At 39.5% G+C, this 10873-nt stretch overlaps 1 non-coding gene across 1 annotated transcript; it reads right to left on the bottom strand.

The window, feature by feature from the left end:
• Positions 1 to 5083: 5083 nt before the first annotated feature.
• LOC112739082 (small nucleolar RNA R71) lies at positions 5084 to 5191 on the bottom strand. The gene has a single exon (XR_003170023.1). It is a non-coding gene; the product is annotated as a small nucleolar RNA R71 (small nucleolar RNA).
• Between the last annotated feature and the right edge of the window lie 5682 nt (positions 5192 to 10873).

Genomic DNA, 10873 nt, shown 5'->3' on the forward strand with positions numbered 1-10873 from the left:
GCCCTATCACGCGAACGCATGACCCACGCATTCGCGTCGTTTTTCAAAATATGGCCATTCACGCGATCGCGACACCCACGCGAACGCGTCACCCAGATTTTTGGCAAAATGCGTATAAAACAGAGAGTTGTGTGTACGCGAGGCTGCACTCACGCTAATAGCACAAATCAGGCCACGCGATCGCGTAACCCACGCATCCGCATCACCTGAACTTATCACACACCATGCGATCGCGTGACCCACGCGTCCGCGTCACATGCGACGCACAACTTATCCAGAACAGCGCCAGATATCTTATCTTTTCTTTCCCCCAAATCCAAATCATTCCCTATCCCTTTTTATTTCATTCTTCTCCTGTTCATACCCTGGGTTGAGCTATCCGACCCGGGATGTTTAGCGACAAGACGACCGACCTTTTCAGGTCAGACTATCTGACCTCTTCTCAAAAGAGCTCTGCCAAATTGCCATGAAAGCCCAATAAAGGGCCCAAATAGAGGAATTCCCAAAGCCTATAGAGATAAGGGCGGTTCCCTTGAAGATAGGATGACCCCACCTAAAGATAAGATAAGATAAAAATATCTAACTTATCTTATCAGGTCACTCTACACCATTATAAATACACTGGAGCACCCAGGTATAACTCATAATCTGATTCTACAAAAAACCTACTTAATACCCTTGTTAACTTAAGCATCGGAGTCTCTTGCAGGTATCACCACCCTCCGGTGGCAAAGGATCAGCATCACCACCAGTCCAACAAATCGGACGCGATAGCTCCGGCCACCACTTACAAGTTGGACACGTCAGCACCGATTAGCACAGAAGATCTCGTCCGAGATCAACCTACAGTTTCAGGTAACCCTCGGAACATTGGCGCCGTTGCCGGGGAATCTGGAAGTCATCCCACCACCATGGCGGACGACTGATGAGTGGATAATTTATACGCTTTTTGGCATTGTTTTTAGTATGTTTTTAGTAGAATCTGGTTACTTTTAGGGATGTTTTCATTAGTTTTTATGTTAAATTCACATTTCTGGACTTTACTATGAGTTTGTGTGTTTTTCTGTGATTTCAGGTATTTTCTGGCTGAAATTGAGGGACTTGAGCAAAAATCAGATTCAGAGGTTGAAGAAGGATTGCTGATGCTGTTGGATTCTGACCTTCCTGCACTCAAAATAGATTTTCTGGATCTACAGAACTCAAAATGGCGCGCTTCCAATTGCGTTGAAAAGTAGACATCCAGGACTTTCCAGCAATATATAATAGTCCATACTTTGCCCAAGTTTAGATGACGCAAACTGGCGTTCAACGCCAGCTCTCTGCCCAATTCTGGCGTCCAGCGCCAGAAACAAGTTGCAAAGTGGAGTTCAACGCCCAAACTGGCACAAAAGCTGGCGTTCAACTCCAAGAATGACCTCTCCACGTGTAGACTTCAAGCTCAGCCCAAGCACACAACAAGTGGGCCTCGGCAGTGGATTTATGCATCAATTACTTACTTCTGTAAACCCTAGTAGCTAGTTTATTATAAATAGGACCTTTTACTATTGTATTAGACATCTTTGGATTATCTTTTGATCTATTGATCACGTTTGGGGGCTGGCCATTCGGCCATGCCTGGACCTTCATTACTTATGTATTTTCAACGGTAGAGTTTCTGCACTCCATAGATTAAGGTGTGGAGCTCTGCTGTTCCTCAAAGATTAATGCAAAGTACTACTGTTTTCTATTCAATTCATCTTAATTCGCTTCTAAGATATTCATTCGCACTTCAACCTGAATGTGATGAACGTGACAATCATCATCATTCCCTATGAACGCGTGCCTGACAACCACTTCCGTTCTACATTAGATTGAATGAGTATCTCTTAGATCTCTTAATCAGAATCTTCGTGGTATAAGCTAGATTGATGGCGGCATTCATGAGAGTCTGGAAAGTCTAAGCCTTGTCCGTGGTATTCCGAGTAGGACTCTGGGATTGAATGACTGTGACGAACTCCAAACTCGCGAGTGCTGGGCGTAGTGACAGACGCAAAAGGATAGTAAATTCTATTCCAGTATGATCGAGAACCTCCAAGATGATTAGCCATGCAGTGACAGCGCATCGGACCATTTTCACAGAGAGGAATAGGATGCAACCAATGACAAGGGTGATGCCTCTAGACGATTAGCCGTGCTGTGACAGAGCATTTGGACCATTTTCCCGAGAGGATTGAAAGTAGCCATTGGCACCGGTAACATCCTTACATAAAGCTAGCCATAGAAAGGAGTAAGACGGATTGGATGAAGACAGCAGGAAAGCAGAGGTTCAGAGGAATGAATGCATCTCCATACGCTTATCTGAAATTCTCACCAATGATTTACATAAGTATTTCTATCCTTATTTTAGTATTAATTTCGAAAACTCCATAACTATTTTATATCCGCCTGACTGAGATTTACAAGGTGACCATAGCTTGCTTCATACCAACAATCTCCGTGGGATCGACCCTTACTCATGTAAGGTTTATTAATTGGACGACCCAGTGCACTTGCTGGTTAGTTATGCGAAGTTGTGAAGATATGTTTAGACCATGGTTCTGTGCATCCGTTTTTGGTGCCATCGCCAGGGAATCAATTTCGAACAATAATTCACAATCTGAGTAACAATTTCGCATACCAAGTTTTTGGCGCCGTTGCCGGGGATTGTTCGAGTTTGGACAACTGACGGTTCATCTTGTTGCTCAGATTAGGTAACTTTCTTTTTGTTTTCTTTTCAAAAAGTTTTCAAAAATCTTTCAAAAATTTCTCCTTTGTTTTCGAAAAAAAAAAGAGGAAAAAAAAATGTTTTCAAAAATATTTTTTTCTTCAAAATTTTTAAGAATCAATTCTAGTGTTTCATGAAGCATGTTGAAGCCTGACTAGCTATAAAGCCATGTCTAAATTCTTTTGGACTGAGGCTTCCAAACCATCAGCATAGAGGCAAGTTACTTTGATAAGTAATGAGCAGTATATTCTCTGATGTTATATGCTAAAGCTTGGCTGGCTATTAAGCCATGCCTAACCCTCAGATTGGAGCTTTAGACTAAGAATGCTAGATTCCTGGAATTCATATTAAAAATTTTGGAATCCTTATTTTTGTTTTTCAAATAATTTTTGAAAAAATACAAAAAAATTAGAAAATCATAAAAATCAAAAATATTTTTTGTGTTTCTTGTTTGAGTCTTGAGTCATGTTATAAGTTTGGTGTCAATTGCATGTTCATCTTGTATTTTTCGAAAAAATTCATGCATTCATAGTGTTCTTCATGATCTTCAAGTTGTTCTTGGTAAGTCTTCTTGTTTGATCTTTGCATTTGCATGTTTTATGTCTTTTCTTGTTTTTCATATGCATTCCTGAATTCTTTATGTCTAAGCATTAAAGAATTCTAAGTTTGGTGTCTTGCATGTTTTCTTTGCATTAAAAATTTTTCAAAAATGTGTTCTTGATGTTTATCATGATCTTCATAGTGTTCTTGGTGTTCATCTTGACATTCATAGCATTCTTGCATGCATTCATTGTTTTGATCCATAACTTTCATGCATTGCATCATTTTTCTTGTTTTTCTCTCTCATCATAAAAATTCAAAAATCAAAAAAATATCTTTCCCTTTTTCTCTCTTAAAATTTCGAAAATTAGATTTGACTTTTTCAAAAATTTTTAAAATCTAGTTGTTTTTATGAGTCAAATCAAATTTTCAATTTAAAAAAATCTTATCTTTTTCAAAATCTTTTTCAAAAATCAAATCTTTTTTCAATTTTTTTTAGTTATTTTTGAAAATTTCAAAAATATTTTTCAAAAATCTTTTTCTTAATTTTACATCATATTTTCGAAAATAACATCATCAATTAATGTTTTGATTCAAAAATTTCAAGTTTGTTACTTACTTGTTAAGAAAGATTCAAACTTTAAGTTCTATAATCATATCTTGTGATTTCTTGTGAATCAAGTCATTAATTGAGATTTTAAAAATCAAATCTTTTTCAAAAACTAATTTCTATCATATCTTTTCAAAAATATCTTCTTATCTTACCTTTTTCAAAAAAGTGATTGCAAAATATCTTTTCTAACTTTCTAACTTCTTATCTTTTCAAAATTTGTTTCAACTAACTAACTAACTTTTTGTTTGTTTCTTACCTTTTTCAAAACTACCTAACTAACTCTCTCTCTCTAATTTTCGAAAAAATCTTCCCTCTTTTTCAAAATTTCTTTTTAATTAGACTAATTATTTTATTTTTTATTTGAATTTTCGAAAAACTACTAACCTTTTTCAAAAACTATTTTCCAAAATCACTAACTCTTTTTCAAAAATTATTTTCGAAAATTCTTTCCTCCTCTCATCCCCTTCTATTTATTTATTCATCTACTAACACTTCTCTTCATCTCACATCTCTGCTCCTATCATCACCTTTGTGTTTGGATTCTTCATTCTTCTTCACCCCTATTCCTTTTCTTCTTCTACTAACAATAAGGAACCTCTTTACTATGACATAGAGGATTCCTCTTCTTTTCTTTTTCTCTTCTCTTTCTTATGAGCAGGGACAAAGAAAAAGGCATTCTTGTTGAAGTTGATCCAGAACCTGAAAGGACTCTGAAGAGAAAACTAAGAGAAGCTAAATTACAACAATCCAGAGACAACCTTATTGAAAATTTCGAACAAGTAAAGGAGATGGCAACCGAACCCAACAACAATAATGCAAGGAGAATGCTTGGTGACTTTACTGCACCTAATTCCAATTTACATGGAAGAAGCATCTCCATTCCTACCATTGGAGCAAACAATTTTGAGCTGAAACCTCAGCTAGTTTCTCTGATGCAGCAGAACTGCAAGTTTCATGGACTTCCATCTGAAGATCCTTTTCAGTTCTTAACTGAATTCTTGCAGATCTGTGATACTGTTAAGACTAATGGAGTAGATTCTGAAGTCTACAGGCTCATGCTTTTCCCTTTTGCTGTAAGAGACAGAGCTAGAATATGGTTGGACTCTCAACCCAAAGACAGCCTGAACTCTTGGGATAAGCTGGTCACGGCTTTCTTAGCCAAGTTCTTTCCTCCTCAAAAGCTGAGCAAGCTTAGAGCTGATGTTCAAACCTTCAGACAGAAAGAAGGTGAATCCCTCTATGAAGCTTGGGAAAGATACAAGCAGCTGACCAAAAAGTGTCCTTCTGACATGCTTTCAGAATGGACCATCCTGGATATATTCTATGATGGTTTATCTGAGCTATCAAAGATGTCATTGGATACTTCTGCAGGTGGATCCATTCACCTAAAGAAAATGCCTGCAGAAGCTCAAGAACTCATTGACATGGTTGCTAATAACCAGTTTATGTACACTTCTGAGAGGAATCCTGTGAGTAATGGGACGCCTATGAAGAAGGGAGTTCTTGAAATTGATACTCTGAATACCATATTGGCTCAGAATAAAATATTGACTCAGCAAGTCAATATGATTTCTCAGAGTCTGAATGGAATGCAAGCTGCATCCAACAGTACTCAAGAGGCATCTTCTGAGGAAGAAGCTTATGATCCTGAGAACCCTGCAATAGCAGAGTTAAAATACATGGGTGAACCATATGGAAACACCTACAATCCATCATGGAGAAATCACCCAAATCTCTCATAGAAGGATCAAAAGCCTCAACAAGGCTTTAATAATGGTGGAAGAAACAGGTTTAGCAATAGCAAGCCTTTTCCATCATCCACTCAGCAACAGACAGAGAATTCTGAGCAGAATCCATCTAGCTTAGCAAATTTAGTCTCTGATCTATCTAAGGTCACTGTGAGTTTCATGAATGAAACAAGGTCTTCCATTAGAAATTTGGAAGCACAAGTGGGCCAGCTGAGTAAAAGGATCACTAAAATCCCTCCTAGTACTCTCCCAAGCAATACAGAAGAGAATCCAAAAGGAAAGTGCAAGGCCATTGAATTAATTACCATGGCCGAACCCACAAGAGAGGAGAAGGATGTGAATCCCAAGGAGGAAGACCTCCTGGGACGTCCAGTGATCAATAAGGAGCTTCCCTCTGAGGAACCTAAGGAATCTGAGACTCATCTAGAGACCATAGAGATTCCATTGAACCTCCTTATGCCATTCATGAGCTCTGATGAATATTCCTCTTCTTAAGAGAATGAGGATGTTATTGAAGAGCAAGCTGCCAAGTTCTTTGGTGCAATCATGAAGCTAAATGCCAAATTATTTGGTATTGAAACTTGGGAAGATGAACTTCCCTTGTTCACCAATGAACTAAGTGATCTGGATCAACTGACATTGCCTCAGAAGAGACAGGATCCTGGAAAGTTCATAATACCTTGTACCATAGGCACCATGATCTTTAAGGCTCTGTGTGACCTTGGTTCAGGAATAAACCTCATGCCCCTCTCTGTAATAGAGAAACTAGGAATCTATGGGGTTCAAGCTGCTAAAATCTCATTAGAGATGGCAGACAATTCAAGAAAACAGGCTTATGGACAAGTAGAGGACGTGTTAGTAAAGGTTGAAGGCCTTTACATCCCTGCTGATTTCATAGTCCTGGATACTGGAAAGGAAGAGGATGAATCCATCATCCTAGGAAGACCTTTCCTAGCCACAGCAAGAGCTGTGATTGATGTGGACAGAGGAGAATTGATCCTTCAATTAAATAAGGACAACCTTGTGTTTACAACTCAAGGATCTCTCTCTGCATCCATGGAGAGGAAGCAGAAAAAGCTTCTCTCAAAGTAGAGTCAACCAAAGCCCCACAGTCAAACTCTAAGTTTGGTGTTGGGAGGCCACAATCAAACTCTAATTTTGGTGTCAAACCTCCATATCCAAACTCTAAGTTTGGTGTTGGGAGGTCTCAACAAAGCTCTGCACATCTGTGAGGCTCCATGAGAGCCCACTGTCAAGCTATTGACATTAAAGAAGCGCTTGTTGGGAGGCAACCAAATGTTTATTTATCTAATTTTATTTTTGTTTTTCATGTTTTCTTAGGTTCATGATCATGTGGAGTCACAAAATAAACGAAAAATTTGGAAACAGAATCAAAAACAGCGGAAGAAAAATCACACCCTGGAGAAAGCACCTGTCTGGCGTTCAACGCCAGAACAGAGCATCGTTCTGGCGCTGAACGCCCAAAATGGGCAGTATCTGGGCGCTGAACGCCCAAAATGGGCAGCATTTGGGCACTGAACGCCAGAATTGCACCCTGGAGAAGAGCTGGCGCTGAACGCCCAGAACAAGCATGGTTCTGGCATTCAACGCCAGAAATGGGCAACAAATGGGCGTTGAACGCCCAAAATGGGCACCAACCTGGCGCTGAACGCCCAGAGTTGTGTGCAAGGGCATTTTACATGCCTAATTTGGTGCAAGGTTGTAAATCCTTGAACACCTCAGGATCTGTGGACCCCACAGGATCATCTCAGGATCTGTGGACCACGCAGGATCATCTCAGGATCTGTGGATCCCACAGGATCCCCACCTACCTCCACTCACTCTCTTCTCTCTTCTCAATCATCCTCTATTCCCAGTAAATACTCTTCCCCAAAACCCTTCACCTATCACCTCCATCTCTCTTCCCTATTAACCCTTCACCACTCACATCCACCCACTCTTCCCCATAAACCTACCCAATAAACTCCACCTACCCTCAAAATTCAAATCAATTTCCCACCCAAACCCACCCATATGGCCGAACCTTAACCCCCCTCCCTTCCCTATATAAAGCCTTCCATTCTTCCTCATTTTCACACAACACAACCCTCTCTTCTCTTCTTGGCCGAAACACACCTCCCCCCTCTTCTCCATCTTTTCTTCTTCTTCTTCATCTAATTCTTTATTTTCTTGCTCGAGGGCGAGCAATATTCTAAGTTTGGTGTGGTAAAAGCATAAGCTTTTTTTTTCCATTACCATTGATTGCACCTAAGACCGGAGAATCCTCTAGAAAAGGGAAAGGAAAGACAAAAACTTCCACCTCCAAGTCATGGGAGATGGAAAGATTCATCTCCAAAGCTTATCAAGACCACTTCTATGATGTTGTGGCCAAGAAGAAGGTGATTCCCGAGGTCCCTTTCAAACTCAAAAGAAATGAGTATCCGGAGATCCGTCATGAAATTCAAAGAAGAGGTTGGGAAGTTCTAACAAATCCCATCCAACAAGTCGGCATCCTAATGGTTCAAGAGTTCTATGCCAATGCATGGATCACCAAGAACCATGATCAAAGTAAGAACCCGGATCCAAAGAACTATGTTACAATGGTTCGGGGGAAATACTTAGATTTTAGTCCGGAAAATGTGAGGTTGGCGTTTAACTTGCCTATGATGCAAGGAGATGACGCCCCTACACTAGAAGGGTCAACTTTAATCAAAGGTTGGACCAAGTCCTCATGGACATATGTGTAGAAGGAGCTCAATGGAAGATTGACTCCAAAGGCAAGCCGGTTCAACTAAGAAGATTGGACCTCAAGCCTGTGGCTAGAGGATGGTTGGAGTTCATCCAACGCTCCATCATCCCCACTAGCAACCGATCTGAAGTTACTGTGGATCGGACCATCATGATCCATAGCATCATGATTGGAGAAGAAGTAGAGGTTCATGAAGTCATCTCCCTTGAACTCTACAAAATAGCCGAAAAGCCCTCTCCTGGGGCAAGGCTAGCTTTTCCTCATCTTATCTGCCATCTATGTTACTCAGCTGGAGCTTCCATAGAAGGAGACATTCACATTGAGGAAGAGAAGCCCATCACTAAGAAAAAGATGGAGCAAGCAAGAGAGCCCATTCATGGAGCTCAAGAGGCGCAGGAAGCTCATCACCATGAGATCCCGGAGATGCCTCATATGCATTTTCCTCCACAAAACTATTGGGAGCAAATCAACACCTCCCTAGGAGAATTAAGTTCCAACATGGGACAACTAAGGGTGGAACATCAAGAGCACTCCATCATCCTTCATGAAATAAGAGAAGATCAAAAAGCAATGAGGGAGGAGCAACAAAGACAAGGAAGAGACATAGAAGAGTTCAAGGACATCATTGGTTCCTCAAGAAGGAAACGCCACCATCACTAAGGTGGACTCATTCCTTGTTCTTACTTTCTCTGTTTTTCGTTTTTTCTATGTTAAGTGCTTATCTATGTTTGTGTCTTCATTACATGATCATTAGTAGTTAGTAACTTTGTCTTAAAGTTATGAATGTCCTATGAATCCATCACCTCTCTTAAATGAAAAATGTTTTAATTCAAAAGAACAAGAAGTACATGAGTTTTGAATTTATCCTTGAACTTAGTTTAATTATATTGATGTGGTGACAATGTTTTTTGTTTTCTGAATGTATGCTTGAACAGTGCATATGTCTTTTGAAGTTGTTGTTTAAGAATGTTAAATATGTTGTCTCTTGAAAGAATGATGACTAGGAGACATGTTATTTGATAATCTAAAAAATCATAAAAATGATTCTTGAATCAAGAAAAAGCAGCAAAGAACAAAGCTTGTAGAAAAAAAAATAAAATAAAATAGGCGAAAAAAATTTAGAAAGGAAAAAAAAGCAAGCAGAAAAAGCCAAAAGCTCTTAAAACCAAGAGGCAAGAGCAAAAAGCCAATAACCCTTAAAACCAAAAGGCAAGGGCAAATAAAAAGGATCCCAAGGCTTTGAGCATCAGTGGATTGGAGGTCCTAAAGGAATAAAATCCTGGTCTAAGCGGCTAAACCGAGCTGTCCCTAACCATGTGCTTGTGGCGTGTAGGTGTCAAGTGAAAACTTGAGACTGAGCGGCTAAAGTCAAGGTCCAAAGCAAAAAAAGAATGTGCTTAAGAACCCTGGACACCTCTAATTGGGGACTTTAGCAAAGCTGAGTCACAATCTGAAAAGGTTCACCGAATTATGTGTCTGTGGCATTTATGTATCCTGTGGTAATACTGGAAAACAAAGTGCTTAGGGCCACGGCCAAGACTCATAAAATAGCTGTGTTCAAGAATCATCATACTGAACTAGGAGAGTCAATAACACTATCTAAACTCTGAGTTCCTATAGAAGCCAATCATTCTGAACTTCAATGGATAAAGTGAGATGCCAAAACTATTCAAGAGACAAAAAGCTACAAGTCCCGCTCATCTGATTGGAGCTATGTTTCATTGATAGTTTGGAATTTATAGTATATTCTCTTCTTTTTATCCTATTTGATTTTCAGTTGCTTGGGGACAAGCAACAATTTAAGTTTGGTGTTGTGATGAGTGGATAATTTATACGCTTTTTGGCATTGTTTTTAGTATGTTTTTAGTAGAATCTGGTTACTTTTAGGGATGTTTTCATTAGTTTTTATGTTAAATTCACATTTCTGGACTTTACTATGAGTTTGTGTGTTTTTCTGTGATTTCAGGTATTTTTTGGCTGAAATTGAGGGACTTGAGCAAAAATCAGATTCAGAGGTTGAAGAAGGATTGCTGATGCTGTTGGATTCTGACCTTCCTGCACTCAAAATGGATTTTCTGGATCTACAGAACTCAAAATGGCACGCTTCCAATTGCGTTGAAAATTAGACATCCAGGACTTTCCAGCAATATATAATAGTCCATACTTTGCCCAAGTTTAGATGACGCAAACTGGCGTTCAACGCCAGCTCTCTGCCCAATTCTGGCGTCCAGCGCCAGAAACAAGTTGCAAAGTAGAGTTCAACACCCAAACTAGCACAAAAGCTGGCGTTCAACTCCAAGAATGACCTCTCCACGTGTAGACTTCAAGCTCAGCCTAAGCACACACCAGGTGGGCCCCAGAAGTGGATTTATGCATCAATTACTTACTTCTGTAAACCCTAGTAGCTAGTTTATTATAAATAGGACCTTTTACTATTGTATTAGACATCTTTGGATTATCTTTTGATCTATTGATCACGT

Source organism: Arachis hypogaea, chromosome 13 (genome assembly GCF_003086295.3).
Source record: "Arachis hypogaea cultivar Tifrunner chromosome 13, arahy.Tifrunner.gnm2.J5K5, whole genome shotgun sequence".
NCBI classification, from domain to species: Eukaryota; Viridiplantae; Streptophyta; class Magnoliopsida; order Fabales; family Fabaceae; genus Arachis; species Arachis hypogaea.